The sequence below is a fragment of the Acinonyx jubatus genome, chromosome E1 (genome assembly GCF_027475565.1).
Source record: "Acinonyx jubatus isolate Ajub_Pintada_27869175 chromosome E1, VMU_Ajub_asm_v1.0, whole genome shotgun sequence".
Classification (NCBI taxonomy): domain Eukaryota; kingdom Metazoa; phylum Chordata; class Mammalia; order Carnivora; family Felidae; genus Acinonyx; species Acinonyx jubatus.
In genome coordinates this window covers 45548309-45574619 of record NC_069397.1, presented here as the reverse complement: position 1 = coordinate 45574619, position 26311 = coordinate 45548309, and the positions used below count along the sequence as shown (strand labels likewise).

The 26311-nt window shown below is 46.6% G+C and overlaps 1 protein-coding gene across 11 annotated transcripts in view; it reads left to right on the top strand.

The window, feature by feature from the left end:
• Positions 1 to 422: 422 nt before the first annotated feature.
• Positions 423 to 26311, top strand: part of TEX2 (testis expressed 2) — a 104606-nt gene continuing 78717 nt past the window's right edge. For 3 of the 11 annotated variants that reach the window (XM_027048015.2, XM_027048010.2, XM_053212624.1), the window contains exon 1: positions 423 to 570. The gene's annotated coding sequence lies outside the window, so the exon portion shown is untranslated. Of the gene's footprint in view, positions 571 to 1549; positions 1744 to 1795; positions 2383 to 26311 lie in introns of those variants that run through there. The other 8 variants (XM_053212621.1, XM_053212622.1, XM_053212620.1 and 5 more) reach the window with 6 other exon arrangements.

Here is a 26311-nt window from a genome sequence, read left to right as displayed (position 1 = left end):
GAATTTCTGGGATTGGACGGGATAGATGACGGCCTTCTAAAACCCAAATTTGAGTGAATATGCCCAGCGGGAAACCCCTGGCTCTCGCAGCCTCAGTTTCTCCCTTCGGCCAGGGCACGTTCTGCCCCCACTTGTTTGCTAGGCTGCAGGAAGAGGAAATTAGTAAGTGCAAAGAACTGGAGAAAGCGCCGCAGCTGGGCTGGGAGAGAAGAGAAGCTCTTACCCCTCCCACCCGGACTCTGCAGGTAACCGTGTCACCGCCCCTCTAGCCCTGTGGGCGGCGGTCCCTTTAACAGACCTGACCAATCGCGCGCCCATTTCCGCGGGCGCTCCTCGGCGCGCGGGTAGGGGCTGGATTGGCCGTGCCTGGCGCGCGGCCTGCTCCGCCCCTGCGGCCCTCTGGTTGGTGGCGGCGGCCGCGGGCGCGGGGCGGGTCCGCCGGCGGGGCGGGGCGGCCGGTGCCCGGGGGCGGGCGGGCGGCAGGACAGCGGCCGGAGCCCGAGCCGGAGCCGCGGCGGCCGCGGAGCACGGGCGCCGGCGCAGTACAATGAAGCAGCCAGCGGAGCCGGGGTGAGCGCGACCGGGGCCGGGCGGGGGGCGGTGGAGGGAGCGCCCGCGGAGAAGGCCCGGGCGGGGGGCGGCCCGACCCCGCAGGGTCCCGGCTGTGCCGGGGGCCGGCGGCCGTTGGTGCGGCGGGGCAAGGGGATCGGCCCCCTCCCGGGATCCCGCCCCGCTGTCACGACGCGGCGTTGACGGGAGACGCCCACCCGCGACGCCCCTGGGCGAACGCCTCGTTCGTTTGGGATCGGGCGTGGCTGTTTGGGCTTGACCCCAAACGGAGGCGCCGGCCGGCCCATCCCCTCCAGCCTGCCGTCCGCGGGCTCCGGGCTCCGGGCTCCGGGCTCGGCCCGGGCCAGGGAGGGCCGTCCACTCGCAAACTAAAGGGAAACAGCTCGTAATTTTATGAATGGGCCCCCCGGCTCCTGCCGCCCCCCTCGCCCGCGTCACTAAATGCTTGGAAGTCGAGAACCGCAGTTACTTTTACGCGGATCTGTCAGGGGCTGGCTGCGCTCGGGTTGTTTTTCTCCAACTCCTTGGAAATCGCGGGTGGCGGTGGGGTGGTTTGCGTGCCTCAGACAGGAGGCGGCGGCGTGCCGAGAGCCGGGGGATCGGAAGGTTAACAAGTGACATTGGGCTGAGGCCTAACGCCAGGTGCCCTGCCCGGGAGCGCGGGTGTGACGGTGGAGGCTGGGGCTGCTGGCCGCTGGCTAGCACCCCAGCGAGACCGAGGCACCGGGAGGAGGAACGCACAGCTACTCCGATTGCACCACGCACGCCGCCCAGATCGCACGGCCGACGCGGGAGTTGGTGCAGGGGAGTTTTCCCCTTTTGAAAACGGTTTTTGGAAAACGTAGCCCCTCAGTGGGTTGATGGTTACTTAAACCATCGGTCGTCATGGTTACGGGGCATCAAATGTAAGGGCAAAGTCTGTTTCCACCCTCGCTCGCTCTCCGAAGCTATGAAGTACTTTGTCACTACGTTTTTACAGACACTGCGCCGGGCGGACATACTTTTTTAGAGTTGAAGGGAAAGCGTGGGCTCCTTGAAGGCAGGGGTGGTACCAGATTCCTGTTTGAAGTCCACCGTGGTTCTGCTCTGCACAGGAATTGAAAGGAGTCGGCCTTCTGCACATTTTGATGGTTCTCATCAAAGGACTTAAAGGATTCCTTTCAGGAGCCAGATGTAAGCTGGAAGGAAAACAATGAGTGACTTTTACATGGAGACCAATAAGGAAAATCAGAGGGGCAAATGATCCTTGAACTCCAGGGTAGGGGGTATTTGAGCAGGCCAGGTTTGTGAGTTTAGAACCAGGTGACACAGTGAAGCTTGTCTCACAGGAGGTATTGAAAGAGTCAAACAGCCATTTCTATTAGTTCTTACTCAACCCTTAAGCTGTTTTGGTATTTCAGGTTCTTCCAAGAATTGGTAGTTGGTCTAAACTTACGGAAAACAAGTAAGCCTCCCAAGGTGATGGGGACAGAGCGGGCCTTTTGCCATACAGCTTCTTTCTTTCACACGGGCCTCTCCGGGAGTGTCCGTGAAGGCCTCAAGTCCATGTGCAGAGAGGGCTGTGGGTGAGCTCAACTTGGCCTGCATTTATCTCCAGGAAGGGGTGCTATGCCTGAGAGGAAGGAGATTAGCAACCTGATTCAAATCAAGATGGTGGTCATTGCAACAACCGACAAGCCACCCAGGGGCTGGGACGGACGGAGGGAAGGGAAGTGCGAGAGTATGCTTGGGCTGAGTGTCCCGGGGCTTGGAGGTTGGAAGAAAGTAGCATGTGGCCCTGTGAAAGGATTGGAGATACCACACATACCGAAGGTATTGTTTGTTTGTTAGAGATTATGTTTTTAGAATACTTCTGGAAAAGCAGCAGGAGAGATTAGGCCTTTCAGGCAGAATCAGTGGACAAGGTGTTTTGGAGTCTTCATCCAAAAGAAATCGCGTATGGTCGAAAAATATTCATTCAACTAATTTTTATTGAGCCGATAGTGTGCCAGAAACTGCCAGGCCTTGTGGGTTATGGTGGAAAAAACCAAAACGCGTGGAGAGTTTTTTCTACATGTGGTATGATTCGCCTTCCCACCAAGTCAAAAAAGCTCTCTTTTAAGGATCTTCTGAAGTCCTTGAGGAAAGAAAGGGAGAAATACACCGAATATTACTTAGTGTAAGAACAAAACAGAACAACAGGGGAGAATCTTCCCACTGTAGATCACTTTTGGTGTCAAACTGAAACTTCAGAGAATGGTTTTCTGTGTCAGGTTTGGTATAAAACCCTCTGCATCCTCGTATCTGTTGGCCAGTATCTTTTCATGGTGTTGGTTCCTGTGCCGTCTTCCTTCTATCAATTTATTTGTTCAAAAATTTGGAAGTTCATGAAACAAACATAGTCCCTGGCCGCCAGATGTTTCCACTTCATTTTCTTGGCCTGAGTATCCCTCAGCATCTGCTTTCTTCTGTCTGACCCTTGGTCTCTCCTGAGCGTCCCCCTTGGGAATTGTTGAGGTTGCAGGGGACGTTTGTTGTTTGATCCTGTCCCAAAGCAGAAGGCAGCTAATACAGAAAAGAGAGCATTTGTTTAATTCCAACTCTGCTATGTACTCCTTTCTCGCCCTCCCTCCCTCTCTCTCCTCTGTCTCTCCCTCTCCCTCCCTCTCTCTCTTTCTCTCTCTGTTCTCTGTCCCTCTCCCTCTCTCCCTCTCCCCCTCTCCCTGCCTCCAGTAGGAGATATATATACACATACATATCTCCAGTCCTTGAGCAGCGCTCTAAGGGAGATAGGTTGTGGTAGCCTCATTTTATGGAAGAGGGAGGGAACTGAGGCTCAGAGCAGTTCAGTAACTTGTCCAGAGTGATAAGCTGGTTAGATGGTGGAGCAAGAATTTCAGTCTAGAACTTTCTGATTCCAAAGCCTGCTTTTTCCATTGGACCCCATGGCTTCTCCCAGAAGAGGAATAGCAGTTATAGCACAGTGCCTTCTTTGGACATATGGAAGGTCAGGTTCAGAGATGTTCAGAGAATTGCCACAGTTAATATGCTCACGGTGGACCAAGAATTAGCGCCCTGTGTCCTGCCTCTCTGCCTGGTACCGTTTTGGGTAATTCACGTGGCTGCTGGGAGATTTGAGTTTACTGCCCATACTTACCAGGGGGCATCCCAGTGCTTCCATTTAGCAGCTCTGTGACTTTGGGCAAATTTTTTTTTTCTCTCTATACTTCAGTTTCTTTATCTGTAAAACGGGGACAGTGTGCACATTTCAGCCGTGCTAAGATATGTACAGTTTGTCTCATCTTAACATTTCTGAAGATAAGTGTCTCATGATGTATGGGGTCTCACAGTTGTAGTTGGCAGTGATGTCCTCTTTTTGCACATAAAATAATGGTACATCGTACAGCAGTGGGGTCTCAGATGAACCATAGTAGCATATTCTTTATAGGTAGTCGTGAGGATTACACGAAGTCGCTCACATGCCTGGCACATAGTGAGCACCCAGTATCAGTGGATGCTATTGAATGACAGGGCTAGGGTTAAGTGGTGGGTCACTCTGGAAAAGCTGGGGACATCTCACAAGATTTACCACTTGGAGTTTAGGCACTAATCCATGATCTGTGGGCCAGAGGAGCGTTTTCCAGTTTGCCTGGAACTCTGTCCTTTGGCTGACTCTTGTCCCCATGAGAAGTGTTAACTTCAGGAGCTAACGAGCCATGGACAGACAACTCCCTTTGTCCTGCCTATTCATTAAGGTCTTTGTCAACTTTAAATCCTGAGTTAAAAAGAAATACCGTTATAAGAAGATTGGAAACCTACACTGATGCGCATGCTCTCACGTGTGAAGTTTAAAGCACCTCAAGGTTATATACAAGATTCTGTGTTTCCCCTTTCAAAACTTCTAATGTTTAATTGCTTTGGGCGAAGTGTCTGGGAGATTAATCAGAAGGAGGCTAGCTGGTCATGAAAGTACAGAAGCCCTTGACTAGCAGTAGGTGCGGTAGAGCACTAGAGTGGCCGTCGGAAGGCCTGCTCTAGTCCTAGGGTTTTATTATGTGAGTTCTTGGGCTCATTTCACCACTCTGAGCCTCAAGCGTCTCTTTTCCAAAATGAGGACTTGATTTCTCAGTCTCCTCCCCTGACCCCCTCCAGCACAGTATCGTAGATTATGCCAGTTTATGAACTAAGGATCTGAGAAATTAAATGGTTGAAAGACACTTCGTTCAGGATTCCCTGAAGTCTCACTTGGGTGTTTGCGATAGTACTTTGTAAAGCAGAAAACAATAGTCAGGCGATAGCAAATGAGTCGACTGTCATTGATGGAGAATTGTTGTGTGCCAGGCACTGTCTCTGCTTTTAAATCTCACATCACCCTATGAGCAGTAGATCCCACGATCAGTCTTATTTAAGATGAGAACACTGAGGTTCAGAGAAGTAAGTAACTTGTCCGTGATCACACAGCAAGGATGAGGGCTAATGTTGCTACCTGGATGAGCGCTATGGTTGTTTCCGATGGACCCTGCCTTATCTGGGAATCCTCTGAAGCCATGTGCCATAGGAGTTTTCCAGTTCAAAAGCAGGATTCCCCCTGCTTTATTTTTTAACTTTATTTATTAATTTTGAGAGAGAGAGCGTGCAAGAGTGCATGAGTGGGGAAGAGGGAGGGAGGGAGGGAGAGAATTGAGTCTACCTGGGGGCTCGATGTCACAAACCATGAGATCATGACCTGAGATGAAATCAAGAGTCAGATGCCTAACTGAGCCACCCAGGTGCTCCTAGATTTCCCCTGCTTTGAGTCACAAATATCCTACTCTTTTCTCATGTACTCAACACCTGTTTAAATTTGAGTTCTTGTTCAGGACCTCTGCTGTGTACTGGGAGAACTTTGTTCAAGGTAAAGAATAACCCCTGTGGGAGTTGTAGGCGACTTAAGTCCCTGAAAGGCAAAGTTTTTCTTTGATGAACAGAAGCCAGAACCTGGGTCACTGTGAGCATAAGTGGGACCATTGAGAGCAGAATCCAGCAGCCTTTCCGTGTGGAAGCTGGTGGGATAGGAAACGTGGGTTGGCTTTGAAACAATCGGGTAACCTCTCTCTTTTGGGTTTGCCTGAAATGCTGGTTCTGAGGGCTTTGCCCTACTAAGAAGTTTATTGGAACTAACAAATTGAGTGCCTCCCCGGCTTATCCTAACAGCTGAGAATGGCCCAGGGCAAGAGGAACCCCCTTCAGTGGTAAGCTTATTTGGGATTTGAGATTTAAACCCACCCCTTGGATTGCTCCTGCAAATAATCTTTCAGAATCACAATATGCATTTTCTGAGTTTCATTTCTCTGTTGTTTCTTACAGCTGACATAAGCTGGCCTGTTATTCAATTTTAAATTCTTTCTTACATCTAATGCTGTCTTTTTAAGCAGTGTTCCTAAAGATGGTTCTATTTATCATTTGGGGCTTGAAATAGAGAATTAAAAAAAAATCTTGCCATTGAAAGGACTGACTGAACAATGACTGTTACTCAATCAATAAAGATTTGAGCATCTACCAGAGCCAACGATTGTGCCTGGTGTTGGAGATCCAGTGGGGAGCAAAACATGTGGTCTCTGCCCGGCATACAGCACATTATCTAGTGCAGGCAATAAACAAGTCGAGATGTATGCATTGTGTGTATATATTACACTGTGAGAAGTGTGAAGGCTCCTTCCTGTGAAGGGGAAGAACAGTGCACTGAGAAGGAAGAAAGGGAGCCAGCCAGCATGGGGAGTGTCCAGGAAAGCATTTCAAGAGGGAGCCGCATGTGGAACGTGTGGCTGTGGGGAGGAGGGGCGAGGATGGGGAAGGAGGCGTCACAGGGAGACCCAGGGAAAGCCGTGCATAGAGACGAAGAGCCAGGGCTCAGGAGCCAGGCATTGCTTCAGGGGCCTTGAGGATTTCTTAGCCTCGTGGTGCCTCAGTTTCCCGCCTCCAAGTGACATCAGGATTGAATGAGCTGATGTCTGCGAGGTCTGGAGAACAGTGGCAGGCATGTGTAGGAAGGGCTGGGGGCGAGGGTCTGCTGATTCTCACACAGTGGAGAACTTGACCTGGAGTGGGTAAGCCACTGTTCTCGGTCAGCATTTTCCATCATTCCGTGTGTAAAGTGACCGCAGGGCTGAAGAGGAGACTAAGATAGCTAATATGCGTGTCTGCTGGACACGTTCTACGGTAGCTCGGTGTTGGTCTGTCTGTCATGCACTAACATTGAGCACCTGTGCGTGGGGAGCACTTGCCATGGGGCCTCTGCTCCATCGGCTGTGGGTGCTGTGTTCAGCTGGAAGCAAGCGGGGACCAGAAGCAGTGTTCCTCTGCTCCTTCCTGCAGTTGTTTGCATTCGTGTTTGGACACGGGAGGTCAATTTTTAGCCTTTTTTTTTTTTCCCCTTATAAGAGGAGGCAGAGGCCAGAGGCTGGTGATCAAATGTGACAACTCAGAGTTGCTAAGTGCAGTGCCTGCCTGAACTCCATGCCCTATGAGATTTGGTGTGGTGCTTTCTCAGGGAAGCCGCCACACGTCAGGATCATATAGGAAGAAATTTCATAAAAGGAGTCACTGGCTTTGGTTCTTTGGCCTGGTTTGGGATGTTTAGTAAAATAGTATAGACCCAGCCATATCAAAACTTGTATTTATCCTGCAGAGTATTTGTTAGAACTGATCAAATTTGTATATAATTGCATTCGTTCCTTTAAAAGTTTCTCTTTATTCTGGAAACATTTTTTAAATTAAAAAAAATTTTTTTTAATGTTTATTTATTTTTGAGAGACAGAGAGAAGAGTGAGAGCAGGGGAGGGGCAGAGAGAGAGGGAGACACAGAATCTGAAGCAAGCTCCAGGCTCCAAACTGTCAGTACAGAGCCCGATGCGGGGCTTGAACCCATGAACCGTGAGACCAGGACCCTAGCCAAAGTGGGATGCTCGACTGACTGAGCCACCCACCCAGGCGCCCCTGGAAACATTTCTTAAATTCACAAAAGAATAACATAATGAGCCCCGTGGATCTATCATTGTTCCAATAATTAGTGACATTTTCCTAATCTTGTTCCAAGATAGTTTCAATTTGAAGCATTATTGGTGGATTTTCTATCAGTGTAAATGTATCTTTGGAATATAAAATTATATGGTAGATATGGTCCCAGAAAAAAAAAATTGTTGCATGCTGCCTAATTATAGGACTGGTGTTGGTAGTTAAAATTCAGAATCCTAAATGAACATTTCTTACAAGCCCTCATGGACTTGCTTGTGAAAAGTAGGCATCCCTGACTCGGCTGCATACGGAAGACTGTAACCTGGGGTCTCAAATTGGAGCCCCGTGCCCCCGATCACATACTCAATGAGAGTGATGCCTCCTGAGGCTGGGACAAGAGGCCCATCCAGACTAGAGGGCCGCCCTTGCAACTTGACAGGAGAATGCATTTGAAGTCTGGGTCAAGGGCGCAGAACTTGCTTCTTTTGTAAGATGGATCTGAACCCACTGCATACTCCAAGGATGAATTCCCGTGGACTGTTTTCCCCCTTATTTCCCTTTCTGAGTTATTCTGCTATAAAAACTGTTCGATCCCTAACCCTTGTTTTCTACTGTACTTGCATTCATTCATTCATTCATTCATGACCCAACAAACATTTAAGAAGCTTGCACAATGGGTCAGATAGTGTGCCAGGTACTGGGTACATGGGGGTGAGCAAAATTGACAAGGTCCTTGCCCTCCTGGGAGAAGGAGAAAAGCAGATGTCTACTAAAAAATATGTCATGAGAAATAGTGAGAAGGGCTACAAAGGACGAGAACAAAAGGGAGCGAGGTGAGCGGGCGGAGCTGTTTCCTGAAAAGGGAGCAGGTGGTTCCGAGCAGGCCTCCGTCCCTTCCTCCTGGGAACAGAAAGGTGCCTGGAACATAATAAACTAGGAGGAGAAAGCCATGTGGCCCAGCTGAAGCAGAAGGCAGGAGGGACTAGATCACACAGCACTTTTCAGAATATGGATCTTAACCCACGAGCAACAAGAGGCTCTCTTGGGGTGTTGGGCAAGAATGTGACATGCTCATATTAGGAATTTTTTTTAATTTAATATTTTTTTTCAGTAAGCTCTACCCCCCAATGGGGGGTTTGAACTCAAGACCCTGAGATCAAGAGTCACATGCTCCACTGACTGAGCCAGCCACGTGCCCCCACATTAGGGCATTTTTTAAAATCACTCCCATGACAGTGGGGCAAATAGATGGAAGTTGCCGTGGGGAGAGCCATGAGGGGGATGCTGCTGTCTTCCCAGCAAAAAGGTGGTCATTTGGACCAGAGCAGTGGCAGTGAAATAGGAGAGAGAGAGACCATTCAGGAGAGGTTTAAAGAGAAAAATCATATCACTTGGTAAAGGACTAGGTAAGGGCCGGCTTGCATTTGCAGTGAAGAGAAATGTAAATTACTCCTGGCAGAAAACATTGGCTGTACATACTCTGCAACTCACTGGTATTACACTTCCCTTGGCACCTGTTTTTCAGAAAAGCTGTTCTCCTGCTTTGCTCTTAAATCTATTCTTGAAAACTGTCATCCATTTTTGAAACATGCTCATTGAGCATCTACTATGTGCTGGGAAGAAAGAGGTGACCAAGACAGCCCAGACCCTCAGCCCGTCTCCTCTGCGCCTCCACATCCTCCTGGCAGCAAACACAAGTCCCCAGGCTGGGGGTTGTCCTACCTTCCGAAACCTTCGTATGGGCCAGGTTGTAAGGGTGGCCCTCTCTTCTGGACGGGCTCCCTGTTCCAGCTTCAGGAAGTGGCTCTCTTTGCCGAAGTACGTCATCAGTAGCACGGGTCTCCAAATTGAGGCCTCAAGGTTAGAGTCTTCCACATGTGGTCCACAGTCAGGGATAGAGTAGTCTTACTCTCCTTCTAGAAGATAGGGATTGTGCCCTGTTCGTATTTGTATCTCCTCCCTCTCACACCCCTCTCCCCTGTCCTCACTCCCATCGACAAACCAGAGCACTCTGCCCTTGGAGGTGTTCAGCAGGTGTTTAATAGCCCCTGGTATTACTCAAAAATAATGCCAGATGAGCCCTGAAGAGGGCTCTAGGCAGCAGTGGGAGGGGAAGAAGCTTCCTGATTTGGGGAGAATGCCTGTTGGGGAGGCAGCTGTACTTAGACCTGGCCCTGCAGGTGGGGTGACTTGCCCTCTCCTTGAGGCCAGTTTCCAGGTGAGGGGAAGAGCCTCCCTCCTCAGATCACCTGTCACATGGGAGGGAGTCATAAGAGACATCTGGATCTGCACTGGAACTTTGAAGTTCTAGAAAGGAAATGGACTTGAGGCAGAGATGGAGGTTAAATTTCTTCTACAACTTTTGTGATTGTGATTCTGAAAGAGAAAAATGATGTGGGATGTCATTAGCTGGTTTCCTTGGTAACTTTTTTTCCCTTTGCCTTGTTTTGGAAGAAGGGACTGGGTCCCTAGACCAGGTTGTCTAATAACCAGAGAGGAGGTATTTATTGAAGACCAGAGTGATGTCTTTTCTGGGAGACTTGCAAGTCTGGTTGGAAAGGCTTTAAGCTGAATATTAAGGGGATAGAAGAGAAAAGTATGAAAAGAAAAAGAGAAAAGTATACAGGAAATCTACCGAAGCTGACAACACAGAGACCTGTGTGACTCAGCAGCAGTGTGGCCACCAAAGTGGTGCCCAGAAAGTCTCAAATGGAAATTAGCACCAAAGCTGCTTGAGAACAGTGTGGAGGGAAGGGGTCATGTATCTGTAAACTCCTGCCTGAGGCTGAGCAGCCAACGCCTCCAGGCACTGGAAACCTTAACAGGTAAATATGATCTGCTGGTAGGTTGGAATAGAGCAAAGTGGCATGGGCACCCCTGGCCCCACAGAAAATCATAGGAGAGATTCCCTCTGTGTGCCCTGACCACGGAAAGCTCGTGGCGAGCATTCCTGTTGTGATGGAAAGAGCAGGGGCAGGTATGTAATTGTAGGACAGATAGCCCGCCAGACTGAGGTGGCAATGATTGTGTTCCATAGACAGATATTAAAAGAGGCCCCTGGCAGATGTCGTAGATCATGTAGGCGTTTTTAGGCGACTTATTAGAAGTGGACCATGTGGTAAGTTTAGCACTACCCTGCTGATATTTTACCTCTGAGAGCAGGTAGAGGGAAGTGTGTGTGTGTGTGTGTGTGTGTGTGTGTGTGTGTGTTGTGGGGGCAGGGTGCTGTTTGGACCTAATGATGACAAATAAGGAAAAGCCAGTTGACCTTGTGGACCGGGTAAAGCTGTGTGCGGAGGGGCAAGGGAGCCTACGACCGCAGCCCAGAAATAAGCACAGAGCTTGGGTTTAGGCTTGGCTGGATCCACAGCCCCTGCTCTTGGAGTATCTCCTACCTTATACTGTTGTTTCCTTTGATAAAAATGATGGAACTGCTATCATGGAAGCTGAACAGGAGCCATCTTGGTGTCTTCAAATCCAGATGCCTGATGGAAATGACCTCTTGAGCATCACCCCATAGCAATGACTGATTCAATGTGGCTCCTTCTTGGTCTCCGTCTGCCTCCCCCATCCCCCCACTAAGAGTTCAGAGCAGACACTGCAGTACCTGTACTCGAAGTCTGAAGGGAGTTGTCCTCGGGGAAAGTCGAGCTGCTTGCCCTGGCTAAGTTCAGAGGCAAGATCGAAATGGAAAATAAGTCAGAGAAGACCCACGGGAAAGGAGTTGCTTTTGTTTTAATTTCCCAGGGTAGGATAATGTCTATGGGGATGTGATGAGTGGTATTCGATCCTGATGGGGTAGGTTAATAGGAAAACAGGAGCATTAACTTTTTTTTTAAGGCTAAACCTCCCAACAGAAATGACTATTGATCATATTCTGAGCCAGAGACCAACCTCATTTGGTCAGCCTAGCTTTTGTGATCAAGAGGGGTGTTGGCAGAGGCTTAACAGCCTGAAGCAAATTTTGTTTCATGAGGTCTGATTTGTGGCATGAAAATCTTATGGAAGGAGAAAACATACCTTGAGTTTCTGAATTCGGTGATAGAGTTGCTTTGGCAGCAAATGTAGCAAGTGCAGGGCCCGGAATTTTCTGGAGCAGATGGTCAAGAGGTCCTTCAAACTGTATGAACTTATAATGCCAGAGTGCTAATCTCAAAAACTAAATTTTTAAATATGTTTAATAAATGTATATTTCTATAACCCACAGCTTAGAAGAAGTCTGCCAGAAATTACAAGTCTTAGCTGTACTGTGGCCTAAGAATTTTAGCCATTTTGTGTTATCTGTCAGAGTTGACCCATTAACTGCAATTTCCTCTCCCAGAAATAGCATGCTGCTCCTTCTGGGCTCCCTTGTACATTGCTACAGTTGGGTACTGTGGCCTGTCACCCAACACTGCGCAGTGGTGGTTAGTAAGTGGTGAGTGAGATGGGTACTCTATAGCAAGCTAAGGAAAAAAGTGTGATTTTTTTTTTTTTTTTTTTGGCTGCATTTTCCTAGTTTAGGAGTTCACACAGGTGCCCAAATTGGTATTTAAAGGGGAAAGGAAAGGTTTTTGCTACCTTAAAGGAGGGTAGTTACCTGGTTCATCCGTGTCTGTATTTCTGCCCGTTGTTGTAGGGTACACATCAGTTTCTCTGACTGATTACAAAAAACCTACCGTGATGCTCTTGCTTAGGGAGGGAGTGGCCCTGCCAGACAAGCAGGAAGCCCCGAAACTAGCTTCAGAACCCCTTGTCCAACCGGCTCGATGATTTCAAGCCAAATTCTTTGGGGCTTGAGATAGGACCTATTAAATGGGTTATCCCCACACTAAGTTAATATGGGCTGATTACCCAGTGATCCTTTGAGCATTCAGCAGATGACGCTGCTCCCAAGGCAATGGCCGTGCTTGGGGACTGTCGTGGGGCAGGTCCAGACTCTTTTGCAGTGAAAGTCAGTCTTCTGTGAATCTCTTAAATGAGAGTCTCTTGAAGGTCTTCACCCACTTTGTCATTCTTTTTTAGGGAGGTCTTTGAAGAATCTTAAAGCATGCATTCGCATGGCATTAAACACGATCAATTCTTAATTACAAATGATTAATTAGGTTGTTTTCTTCCTGATTAATAGCTTGTAAGTCAGTGTGCCAGTTTTTCTTTCCTTTTTTACGTAAGCAAGCACTTAAGTATGTTTTGGAATGTTTGCTTTTCAATTTTTTGGTCGTTTGTAGAGAGTCTAGAAAGGAACCACCTATTTTCCCATAAGGTCTTTGCTCCAAGAGTTAGGAAAAAAAAAAACAAAAAAACCATGGAACTTTGGGAGGCACTAAGACTGGTTTCTTGGGGCAGGACTTCATCTTGCTCTCTTTTGTTCTGCCCAGACTTCTAAAAGTCCACGCACCCACCATCCAAAGGGTGTATACATCAAAAAGTTTTTACCCTGTCACTCAGAACCATGTCACGAGTTCTTTCAAGCAGGGTTTTTAAAAACCTTGGGGGGTGGGGGAGGGGAGAAGTCTATGTCTTCTAGAAAACTGAGTGTGAAGTCTTTGTATTTGGTGGTGGTAGGGTCTTTGATGCTCATCAGGTTTCCAAACGGCCCTTGAAGGAGAAAAGCTGAGGAGGGACTCCAGCTCTAAAGTCTCCGTACCACTCATCTAGAAAACTCTCAGGCCAGCTATTTAGAAAGGAGGGGCAGATTAACAGAAGTGAAAGAACATAGAGCACAGACTGCAGGTTTCTAAGGGGCAGGAGTCCATGCACGCAAGCCTGGCTTCTCACTGGTCCTCCCTGGCTACCCCTGGGTCCCTGAGATTCTCCTTCCTCCCTACTGTCCTCTCTCCCCTTTTCCAGTCCTTAAGGTATCCTTTGTTGGGAGAGCACTGGATAAACTTGTCCTACAAGCCACGTACCATGTGCCAGGATATTTTGTCCTTGGTTTCTTCAGTCTTTTTTTTTTTTTTTTTTTTGGTCAGTGTCCTGACTGTTCCCTAACTTCTCATAAGCCTCTCTTTTCATTTTTCTTGGGTTTATCTCTTACGTCACCTCATTTTCCTCCCTTTCCTCCTCCCCCCACCTTTTTTTTCTTAATGAGTTCTAAGTTAATCTGTTCCCTGTCACTGACTTTTCTGTTAGGTCTGGTAATTCTTATCTGCAGCCAGAAAGGGGGACCTGAGCTAGACAGAGAACGCAGAGGCTGGTCCTTCCAGTCGTGTGGTTCTGGACGGTGGAGCCTGCTCCTACCTGGGATGCCGGGGGTCTCAGCTCACCCCCTTCTATCCCAGAAGTCAGCCATCTGCTCTGGTGGCCTGACTGGCCAGGAACACAATATGCCATTGCTGTCACAGGCTCCTACCTTTCTTTGTGGACCTCATATGTATCCTGTGATGGCAAGCTGTGCTCATGAAAGTAGGATTCTGTTTTATATTCCTTATTCCAATGTTGCCAGAGGCAGAAAAGACAGAAGTTATTGCTTTCAGAAAGACTGTTCTTCCAGAGGCAGGCCAACATACAAGAGAGCATCGGCGACAAATGTGCATTATTGCAACAAGCAGAAATTTAAACTGCAGTAAAAGGTGATCATTTTCTACCTTGCGTAGCTTAAGCTTCTTCCCCTCTCCGAATTTCTTCCCCAGTGCTCTGGGGAGTCAGGGGTCCGGCCCTGAAACGGTTTGGGAGGAAGGTCTCCTACTCTTGCTGCTTCTGAGGATTCATTAGCCCCTTGGCAGCATTAACCTTCACATGGAGGTGGGCATGTGATCCAGGAGGCTCTGCTTAGGAAACCAGATCTCTGAATTGATAGAGCCATCTCATGAGCTAGTAATGCAAGCTGTTGGTAATTACAAAAAAACCTACCGTGAAATTCATCCAAAATTAATGAAGAGTCAGCACTGTGGATTTTAAATAACAGAGAAAGTTATGGCATCGGCTCTCAGTTATCTGAGTAGATTATTTCTTGCTGGTCTTTAAGCCTTTAGCTGGTTTCCCTTTGCTCCCTGTTGTGCCCAGGGGCTCTCTTCCCACTCCAGTCTGCTTGGTTTATGTTCCTCCCACACAGACCCATTTTAATGGGAAGCTACTGAAAAATGCAGTGTGTTCCCAAGTCAGTTGTTTGGGATTATCCATTCCACTTTTCTCTTCGGTGAACACAGAGAAGTGAAAAGTCCAGTGTGTTTATAATTAATTTTTCTTAATGTTTATTTATTTTTGAGAAAGAGAGAGAGAGATAGAGTGCAAGCAGGGGAGGAGCAGAGAGAGAGGGAGGCACAGAATCCGAAGCAGGCTCCAGGCTCTGAGCCTGATGCAGGGCTCGAACTCACGAACCGCGAGATCATGACCTAAGCCGAAGTCAGACGCTTAACCAACCGAGCCACCCAGGCGCCCCAAAAGTCCAGTGTGTTTAAAAGAAAACAATAAAAATGTGTGGAGAACAAAAACTTGGGAGTGAAAACCAGATAGATGAATGTCTGCATTTCCTGACTTTGATTTTTTTTAAAGGAGCATTGTTCAATACTTCATTTTGTGTGTATGTCAACATTTGAAGTTCTCTAGATTGGTGCGTGCACAGATCAAGATAAATGATTAAGATATTTTGAAGCTAAGATCTTTACTGCTTTGGTGACGTACTTTATAACCATCCCTTGACTTAATAGGGAGGATCTCTGGTCTATATGTACCTTCATGTGACTTGAAAAGCAACTATTCCATTTGAGTAGATTGCAATTAGGATAATGGCTTTGAGACATCTCACAATGATACAGTTCTTAGTCTCTTAAGATAGAATTGTCAAATTATAGCAAATAGCGTTGGAAATTATTTTGCAATTTTCTCAGCAGATTGTAATTTCTCCTTCTGTACATGTTGTTGTTCTGGAAATAATAGTGTAAAGGTACCTTTTTCCAAAACTGATTATTTTCCAAATACAGTGGTACCTTTTGGTGTAAAGGAAATGACAGAGGAAGATTGTGGTCCAGGAGAACAAGCAGGGAACAGAGGTTTTTTTTAGCCTCTCTTTTATTATACCTTCGGCCACATTTTTGAAGAGAGACCGAGAATTGCCATATGTGTGAAAGAAGATTGGTAACTGGGTGGACTTGAAATGAAAGTGAGATTTTCAGAGTAACAAGGTCACTTTGTTACATGGTTTGTAGAAACAAAGGATGTGTGATCACAGCAGGTCTGGCAGCTGGGGTTGGTGGAAGTGGAGAGTTCGTGTAATCTGAAGGATATTTAAATTTATTTGTATGATATTTAAATTTCCATGTTAGAAAAAGCTCCTAGAGAGCAGTGGTTCGTTAAAACAAAAATGGAGAGTCAATTTTTAAAAAATGGGAGGGGGAATGTGCATGTTTACAGCCTTACAGGATATTGGAAAAAATTTTTTAAATACCTAGGACATAGTTTCTTGACGGAGGCAGAGAATGGTGGGGACAGTGCCTTAAGGGTTACGTTTGATGGAGAAGTGTTCAAAGAAAAGACTTGCCTTGAAGGAAAGTTTCTGTGGAGCTGTGCCCTGCATTTTGAGTGATACACCGAAGCACAGCTGACCCCACATTAATTTTGGCCTTTCTTATGAAGCTGGATAAAATAACGCGTTTCTGAGGAAAATACAGTAAGTTATCATGAAGTATCGAAGCCCTGCGGTGGAAAATGCCAACATCCAAGAGTCCAAAGCAAATTCAAGAATCAACACCCTAAGCACAGACCTCACATTGACTCACCATCTTGATTTACCTTACTGTGAGGCCCAACGGGTTCTTGTTGGGCACCCCAGAAATGCCAGGGATCCACACCCCCAGAACAAGTGTTGGCAGCTAGTACTTTGGCTTCCTGGTATTTTTCCTGGGAAAACGTGTCTGATCTGGAATAGTTCCCAACTTGATAGAAATGTCGCTCACCAGAGGTGGCCCTGAGAAACTTTGGTTTCCCAAAATAACAGATAAAGTTCTGGAACCCCTTGAAAGAGTGGTGTCTTCACTTTTGGAAAATACACCCCTTCAACCTCTGAACGCTATGCACCGTCTCCCTAGAAAACACATGTACACACAGACCAAATTTTGCATGTAGATGTTACGAACCCTTGACAGGGCGCCTGGGTGGCTCAGTCAGCTAAGCGTCTGACTTCGGCTCAGGTCACGGTCTTGTGCTTTGTGAGCTCGAGCCCCACATCAGGCTCTGTGCTGACAGCTCAGAACCCGGAGCCTGCTTCGGATTCTGTGACTCCATCTCTCTGCCTCTCCCCTGTTCACATTCTGTCTCTCTGTCTCTCAAAAATAAATAGACGTTAAAAAAAAATCCAAAAAACCCTTGACGTAAAATAATATGATGCAAGGTTTTGAAGAGAACGTTAGGAAGGAGCTGGCATTTTTCATTGGCAGGTAGAGGGCACTCGCTTGGGAGTGTGCTTTGTGGCTTGTTGGACAGTAAGATTTAGCAGGGCTGGAGCGTGCGGCCAGGCTGATTTTGAGAGAGTTGTACAGATGTTGAGAGTAGTGCTTCCAGAAGGTGCAACTCCTCAGTCCCCTCAAAAGCTGGGGCCAGTGTTTTCTGTGAGGGACTTTTTGGAGATCTTTTTGTTTAGGTGCAATTATTTATTATGTGTATATGAAAAAGCAGTACCGACTCTGCATTTATTTCCCTGGTTACTCATATGCTTTTCCCCTTAGAGTGAAACGACTGATGCAGCCTTTGACCAAGTGGGTTTTAAGAGCCTAAAATTAATGTTAGATGAATTGCTTGTTATGTTAGTTGTGAAGGAGATACTGCGTACTTTATTATGCACAACATGACTTCAGAGTTCTACCATTTGAGAATATATGTACATATATATATAAATAGATTTTAAAAAATAGACTTAAAACTATGTATTTTAAAGTCTATTTATTTAGAGAGGGAGAAAATGAACAAGCGGGGGTGGGGGCAGAGAGAGAGAGAGTCCCAAGCAGCCTCCGCACTGTCAGCACAGAGTGCCAACGTGGGGCTTGAACTCACAAACTGTGAGATCATGACCTGAGCCAAAACCAAGAGTTGGCCGCTTCACAAACTGAGCCACCCAGGCACCCCGAGAATATATATATATATTTTAAAGAAAGTGCCTTATACAAACTGCATGTATGAGATCTGCATCCTGCTCTCAGGGCCTCTGCTCCACTTCCAATGGGCCTGGCATGTGAGGCAAGCTGAGGGTGGCAGCTTCTGGTCCAAAGGCAGGCCTGGGAGCACAGGTGTAGACCTTGGAGTCCTGTTGGTGGCAACAGCTCTGTGATTTCCACTTGTGGACCCCTGGTGGATGGTGACTTGCAGAGGAGCTTTTATTTAAGCCATCAAGATCTAAGAAGTCACTGCCACCCAGGGGTATTTCCCCCTTCTCTTGAAAGATCCTTTTCTTTTCTTTTTCTTTTTTTTTTCATTTATTTTTGAGAGAGAGAGCAAGAAGGGGAGGGGCAACGAGAGAGAGAGAGAGTGAGCGAGCGAGAGAGCGAGAGCGCATAGAGCCCGACGTGGGGCTCAAACCCACGAACCGAACCGTGAGATCATGACCTGAGCCGAAATCAAGAGTCAGACACTTAACAGACTGAGCCACCCAGACGCCCCAGGATACTTTTCTTTGTTAACGGCTGGCTTGGAATTTCAGTTTCCTAAAGGAAATGCATTTTCCCAGCAGAAACAACATTATACATTGGTTCGTTCCCTGGAAAGGAGAGGTACCATGTTCACAGTCTGCATTAGGAAGGCTTGTGCTCCTGCAAAGGATACTGCCCAGTAGAGATGATCCGGGTATAAAGCTAGACCTCACTTTCTCCTAGCAAGTGTTATAATATATTTATAATATGTTACATTCTGGAGCTAAAACCCAATGCCCAGTTGCTAAAAATATACCAGACTGTAAATAATATATTTATTTTCTGTACTGTATGGAATTTTCTGAAAAGGACATAAACAGGTTACTTAGGTATTAAGTGCAGTGTTCATTCATTCATTCAACCAATAAATATTTAAGTGCCTACTATGCACAACATTGGGAACACAGCAGTGAATAAACTAAGTTTCTGCCCTCATAGAGCATGTATTCTGTGGGCTGAGAGGTAGCAAGTAAGTAGCCATATAACACAATGTTAGGTAGTAATATTGTTCTTTAAAATAAAGAGAACCAGGAGATAGGGAGGCCGTGCTTTAAGGATAAGGTTGTCAGGAGAGTCTTCATCTGGAGGAGACATTAGAGTTGAGTCCTGCTATTAATTAATAATTTTGGGGAGTAACACCCGTCTTTCGGGCCGTGGAATTCAGTGAGGCTTCTTTGTAGAGATTTTTTTTTTTAAGTTTATTTGTTTGTTTTGAGAGAGAGAGGGAGAGAACATGAGCAAGAGAGGGGCAGAGAGACAGGGAGAGGGAGAATCCCAAGCAGGCTCTACACTGTCAGCACAGAGCCCGATGAGGGGCCTAATCTCACAAACCATGAGATCATGTCCTGAGCTGAGATTAAAAGTCAGTGCTTAATTGACTGAGCTACCCAGGGGCCCCTTCTTTGCAGAGATTTTGACTGATTAATTTGAAGGACTTTTGAGGAGTTGGGACTTTGGTATCCATGACCTTTTGAGAGAATGACTGACCTTATCTGGTTGGTAACCTCTTTTGCTTACTATCACTTTTCCTGTGGCAAGAACAGGAGGAGAAATAAAGTTGCCTCTGGCTGCCCTCTTGGTGGCTCAAAGCCCACCAAGCATCTCCCTGCTCTCGGGTTGGCTTTGAGCTTTTGGCCACCGAGCCTGGTTTTCTGATGTTACGCATGCCTGGCGGTCTTTAAAATGAACAAACTGACTCTTCACTTGTTACTCCACAAAGTCTGACAACCTGAATGCTTTCCTGGGAAGGGTCCCCACATCCAAAGGCCAACTGACCTGAGACTGGCCATGAGTTCCAGATACAGGGACCTGGGTACAGGGTGACGGGTTATAGCTATTGGCCTAAGGTTATTTTTCCCCCCCTCCCAATGTAGTTTTTTTTGAAGGGGCAGAGAGAGAGAGGGAGAGAGAGAATCCCAAGCACGCTCTGCGCTGTCAGCATAGAACTCATGGGGCTCGAACTCATGAATGGTGAGATCATGACCTGAGCCGAAATCAAGAGTTGGATGCTTAACCAACTGAGCCACTCAGGTGCCCCTTTCCTGAATGTCATTTTTTTTTTTTAATGCTCTATTTTTTTTTGAGAGAGAGAGAGCACAAGCCAGAGAGGGACAGAGAGAGGGGGGGACAGAGAATCTGAAGCAGGCTCTGTGCTGACAGCAGTGAGCCCGATGTGGGCTCAAACTCATATACTGCGATATTGTGACCTGAGCCAAAGTCGGAGGCTCTACCGACTGAGCCACCCAGGTGCCCCTCCTGAATGTCATTTTTAATTGAATGTCATTTGATTTCGTTGGCAAAATCAATCTTCTAGGAAGTAGTATGTAGTAAAACCTTGGATCACAAATAACTTGTTCTGCGAGTGTTCCGTAAGATGAGCAAACATTTCCAATAAATTTTAACTTGACAAATGAGTGATGTCTTAAAAAAAAAAAAAAATGAGCGATGTCTTAATAACCAGTATCTGCATAAGGGCCACAATGGACAGACCCAGTACCATACATCTTCCTTTCATCCGAACAACATCCTGTTGTTATTGCCACCTCTTTGCAGACCGGGACAGTGACGACACCTGCGAAGGGAGGAAGGGAGGAAGGGGGCTAGCCCTCCAAGGAGAAGCCTGTGTAAGGGCTTGTGTGGAACTCCTTTCATCCCCACACAGCTGCTGTGAGGTAGACTTTATTCTTCCCATTTTGTAGATAAAAAACTGAAGCTCGAAAATATTATGTACCTAACGTGAGGTCACACAGCTGGTGAAGGGCTGAGCTGGGGTTTGCCCCCCATCTGAGTTGGAAAAGCATGCTCTTACCACCCTGGCAGGCGCCTGCCTCAGCTCCCTGAGGCCACCTGTCCCTTGCTCCCCTCTTCCCTCTGTAACTCCTGCTCTGCCCTCCTCCTCTTCAGTGTCCCCTCAGCCACTTTGCCAGGTCCCTGAGCCAGCAACCCACCTGAGAGTCCATGTCAGGGCTGGGTGTTGGGCGCTGGACCGTGGGCAGCAGTTCCAACTTGAGCATTGCTTCAAGATACTTGGAGGGCTAATAGACCGTAAGCATTTGTTGACAAAGACCTTTATACACACATCCACACATGCATTGTATACATATACTTACATACATGTGTATGTGTAGGTGGCGATACAGAGGAAAATTAAACTCTCTCACTCTAGCATATCGACACGCTTACCTTTATAAACGTTGTGTAATCAGTGTATGTACTAGTTTGTGTTTTTTCCTCATTTATCGTGATTTCACTTGCATGTTCCCCCATTTCTATATAATTTACACACTCTTTGTAAGGACTATGTAATATTTCCTGTTAACATACAGGATCCTTGGTTGACTGTTTGAGGTATTAAGCTTTGTGGCCTGGCAAGGAATGTACGTGATAGCGTTTCCTCTTCAGGGAAAAAAGTTCTGAGTTTGGCTTAAGAATAAGTGGTTTTTGAAAAATTGTTCTGTAAGTTAGAGGCGGCTTATTCACCATAGTTTCAGTGGATTTTGGCTGGAAACATGCAGTAGGCATTTGATGAAAAACAAACATTTGTTTTTTCCAGATCTGAGTTTACATTTGGATCCAAATTTTATAAGCAATCACAACTAAACCTTATAAAGCATTTTTGGGTGTGATTCGTTTGTTTGTTTGTTTGTTTGTGTATGAGAGCAAGAGAGCACGAGCAGTGGGGGGGGGGGGGGCGGCGCAGAGAGAGAGAATCTTAAGCAGACTCCATGCCTAGCGAATAGCCCAACGTGGGGCTCAATCCCACAACCCTGGGATCTTGACCTGAGCCAAAATCAAGAGTCGGACGCTCAACCAACTGAGCCCCTCAGGCACCCCTTGGGTGTGATTTATATGTCCAACCAGGCAAAAACCCTTTAAGAAGCCGAAACAGAGACAACTGAATTGACAAAGAAAACTCTTTAAAAATTAAGGTTATCTTGAGGCTAAGAATGTAATTGCTGAACTACAGGTGATAACAGAAAACACCTTCCAAAACAAACGTCCCAGTTTTCAACCTCTACAGCAGAGGATCAGTGCCAAGGAAATAGCTGCTTCTTCCTCTTCTTGGTGGTGGTGGGCATTGGTAAAGGGAGTTGCCTAGACCTGTTTGCTTTGCATTTCTGCCCTTACTGGCAATGATGCCTTAGGCAAGTTTCTCAGCTTCTCTGTCTCCCATTCCTCATTTGAAATGAAAACACAATTCCAGCCTCTTAGGGCCACAAAGATGGAATGAGGAGTGTCTTGATGTCTCTGGGACTTAAATCTTCATTCAAAGTTTGTTTTCCATAACTCAGAACTTTGAGTGAATTAGTGCATGCCAAGTGAGCTGTCTGGGTGATGCCAAGATCTCCCCCTGCCCCCCCCCTCCCCCGGCCAACTCCTCATTTTAGGAAACTTATTTTTCCTGCTCCATTTTGAAATTTCTTGTTTGCTGCCTGGTTTAAATTAGGGTCCCAAAAGTTGAAGATTGTTTTTGCATGTGTAGAATAGTAGATGGCATTCAATTTCTCTGAAAGATGTTCCAAAAAGTTGAACGTAGGCAGACATTTCTGAAATGGTTTTATTACATATGTTACCTGCACAGTATCGTTAGAGGTCACTTCAAGAAAATACTTCGTCATTCAACGAATTCTCTTTCTACTGGTTTTGGGTATTTGTAAGGAATGATTAGTCTCCCTTCTGGGTGGATGTGTAATAGTATTAGTTATTGAATCAGAACTTTCAACACCTTTCTGACACTTACCTTTGGAGACCACCAAGTGTCAGACTCAAGATGTCCCAAATTGGGGGTGCCTGGGTGGCTCAGTCGGTTAAGTGTCCGACTTTTGATTTTGGCTCAGGTCATGATCTCATGGTTCATGGGATCGACCCTTGTGCTGGGCTCTGCGCTGACAGCATGGAGCCTGCTTGGGGTTCTCTCTCTTTCCCCCCTCTCTCTTTGCCTCTTCCCCACTTGCTTGCACTCTCTCTCTCTCTCTCTCAAAATAAATAAATAAACATTAAAAAAAGATGTTCCAAACTGCACCTACTCCGTTCCCCCTAAACCTGATCCTTCTCTTATTTCCAGACATGATAAATGGGACCACTGACCACTGTCTCTCTTGTAAGCCTAAGGCTTGTCCTTGGAAATACCTTCTTCCTCCTTCCCTAGCCCACCCACCAAGTCCCACCCATTTCATCTTCTCTCTCTCAGGCCCCTTGTCTCATCTCCACAGCCACCTCCCTTGTCTGGGCTACTGTCACCTTTCACCTAAAATGTAAGAGTGTAACTGACCTTTCTGAGTCCCTTCTTGTCCCTTTCCGGTCTGTTTTCACACTGCACTGAGGGAGCTTTTCAGAACGTGCATCTGATCACCTCCGAACCTGGCTCTAGACAACATACAGTGACCCTTCAGCTGTTCCTCATTGCTCTTGATGTGGCCTTCAAAGTCCTGCAGGACCTGGTCCCTGCCTACCTTTCCAGTCTCATGCTGTGTCCACTGTACCCGCATTCAAGGGGCTTCTTTGTATTCCTCTGTTAGGTTGTGCTCTTGCCTCAGGTCCCTTGCTCATGCCATACTCCCTTCTGGACTGCCCACATTACAGTCCTGGCCAACTCAGACTCATCCTTGAGATGTCAGCCCAATTCCCACTTGCTCCAGGGACCCTTCTGTGACTGATCCTCAAACTGATTAGGTTTCCCTACAGGCTGTGCCCTCCTGGTACCCTTCATGTTACTTCAGAGCTCTTGTGTTGATTATTCGATGATATCTCTCACAGCCCTTCTCTAAGCTCCCTGAGGGCTATTCCAGTACTGCTTTGCGCATTGTAAGGCAGGATACAAATGACAAGTACTGAATGCTAAATTGTGGTCTCTGCTCTTAGAGCTTAAATCCCACATGTGCAGCTAGAAAGGTTTGGCTGAAATTAAAATGTTTGTGCAAACAGACCTGTAACAGTGCATAAATTGTGAAGTCAGGAGAGCCTTAGGGCGCCTGAGCGGCTCAGTTGGTTAAGCATCTGACTTCAGGTCATGATCTCACAGTTCGTGAATTCGAGCCCCGCATCAGGCTCTCTGCTGTTAGCATGGAGCCTGCTTTGGATCCTCGTCTCCCTCTCTCTCTGCCCTTCCCCTGCTTGCGCGCGCTCGCTCGCGTGCGCTCTCTCTCTCTCAAAAATAAATAAAATAAACATTTAAAAGAAAAGAGAGAGCCTTAGATCTACAATCAACTCCAAATTCTTGTTTTATAGACATAATAAATTGAGAAGAAAATAAGAGCTTTTCTTTGGATGTTGTTTTTGAAGTCAGTTTCCATATGGTAGTCCCTGGAGACATTTAGATGAACATTTCGTGGGGTAGTTTACATAGGGAAAATCTGTGGTAGCAGCTGCCTGAGATGGCTAGTATAAAAGGGAAGACAGATATCAATAAAGTCACCAGGTAATCAATAACGTGGATGGAACGTTCGCTACACAGCCTCATCTGATGTAGCCTCTCACTGTCTCAGGGAAGTCGCAGCTAATTGTGACCGACTTCCCTAAGATGGAAATATGTTCCCATAGCACACAAAAAGGGATGTGCAGTATTTTTAGGGTTTTCTTAAAATTTTAGTACATGCAATAGAACATTTACTTATATACAGCAATAAAGTAGAGGAGGTGAGGAGACCACATAGTGCTGAAGGCTGATCAGGTCCTGCCGGATTTCTTTTTGCTAAAAACTATGGTGTACTATACTATAAGAAAGTCTTCCCGATGCGGAGCATATTTCCTTAATAGGTTGATTGTCATCCCAAGCAGGCTTTGAGGGGCCTATAACAATACAACTAAGTATTTTATAGTCTGTTCTATGAATTACTACAAGTTGCTTTGTTTTATTTTTTAAGGTAGATTTCACACCACGCGTGGAGCCCAACGTGGGTTGGGGCTTGAACTCACAACCCTGAGATCCAGACCTGAGCTGAGATCAAGAGTCGGATGCTGAATCCCGTCCTGGGACTTTTTAAAAAGTACTTTTCAGGGCACCTGGGTGGCTCAGTCGGTTGAGCATCTGGCTCTTGATTTCGGCTCACGTCACGATCTCATGGTTCATGGGTTTGAGCCCCATCACAGGCTCTGCACTAAGAGTGCAGAGCCTGCTTGGGATTCTCTCTCTGCCTTCCCCCGCTCACTCGTGCTTGTGTGTGTGTGCATGCATGCACGCTCTCTCTCCCTCTCTCAAAAATAAATAAATAAACTTAAAAAAAAAAAGTACTCTTCATTGCTTTCCTGAGGTGTCTTTAGACTCAGGGTTCACCCTGGAGTTGATGCTCTCCCTGGACAGACGGTGTGAAGGTCTTTGTCTTTCAGTGATGGGCTTGGCATGCAGCCAGTGTTCAATAAATGTTGAATAGATGTAAGTCTTTATGGAAGCACAGAGCACCTGTAGAGAGCTTCTGTTGACCATGGATTGATTTGTCCTTGGAAATAACCTGAGCGAGGCAGTAAGTGCAGAGGTGTAGAGCATGGCCTTGGCCCGTGAGCCCTAGCTCTGCTAGTCAGTAGTTTTGTTGCCTTGGTAAGTTGCCTAAGCCACTTTCATCCTTTTTCCACATCTGCAAAATGTGAGAATAATAATAGTACTTACCTCTCCCAGTTGTTTGGGTTAAACGAGATCTTCTTGGTAAGGCCTTGAGGCCTCGAGGCCTGTGTAAAAGTTAATTTCTCAGCTCAGAAAGTGGCCGCATAAAGTTTTTGGATGAAAAAAAACCTTCTATTTTCTGAAGATAACCATGTTGCATCTTTATTTAAATAGAATAACTGCCAGGGCACGTGGGTGGCTCAGTAGGTTAAGTGTCTGACTTCGGTTTAGGTCATGATCTCTCAGTTAGTGGGTTTGAGCCCCACGTCGGGCACTGTGCTGACAGCCCAGAGCCTGGAGCCTGCTTCGGGTTCTGTGTCTTCCTCTCTCTCTGCCCCTCCCCAGCTCTCTCTCTTTCTCTCTCTCTCTCTCTCTCTCTCTCTCTCAAAAATAAATAAACATTAAAAATTTTTTTTAATAAAGTAACTGCCAAACAGGTCTTTGAGAAGAAATAATAATATTCCATTGGTGTTCTTTACTCCATCCTGTCCATGGGGAGAGAGCCCTGTGGTTAATTATAACATTTCTATGCTGTCGGTGCCCAAGCTTCACAGTCTATGAAGTGCTGTCCCATTTATTCTTTCTCCTGGCAATTTGAGGGCTGGGCTTTCACCATCACGACTCTCATTTGACAGATCGGAAGATGCAGTCCCGGCGAGGCCATTCCCAAGATGTGGCACTTCCCAGCTAGTCTCAGCTGCCCCAGGCTCTGCTTTTGGGTGTTGAGTTTTTGCTGTGGGATTTTATGGTATCCTAATTACACGTGGATGGCCAGAAAATGCTGCTTCTGTTTTGGCATTTTGCTTTGGCCAAGTGTCCTCCCTGAGGACCCACAGAAGCTGGAGGGCGAAACCCAACAACACAGCGCTAATCATCTGGAAAGGGCAGGAAGCTGCTTCTAGGCAGTTGTTGGGCCCATGAGCAGAAGAACATCAAGATCACAACTTTACAGCATTCTCTTCTTTGAAACGTCACATGGGGCCCCAGTACAGCCATCAGGTTTATAGTGCCTCCAGAATTAGATTAGGCAGTTTAGTTCTAAGCCGTGTACTCGTATTTCTGGTTATGAACCGCT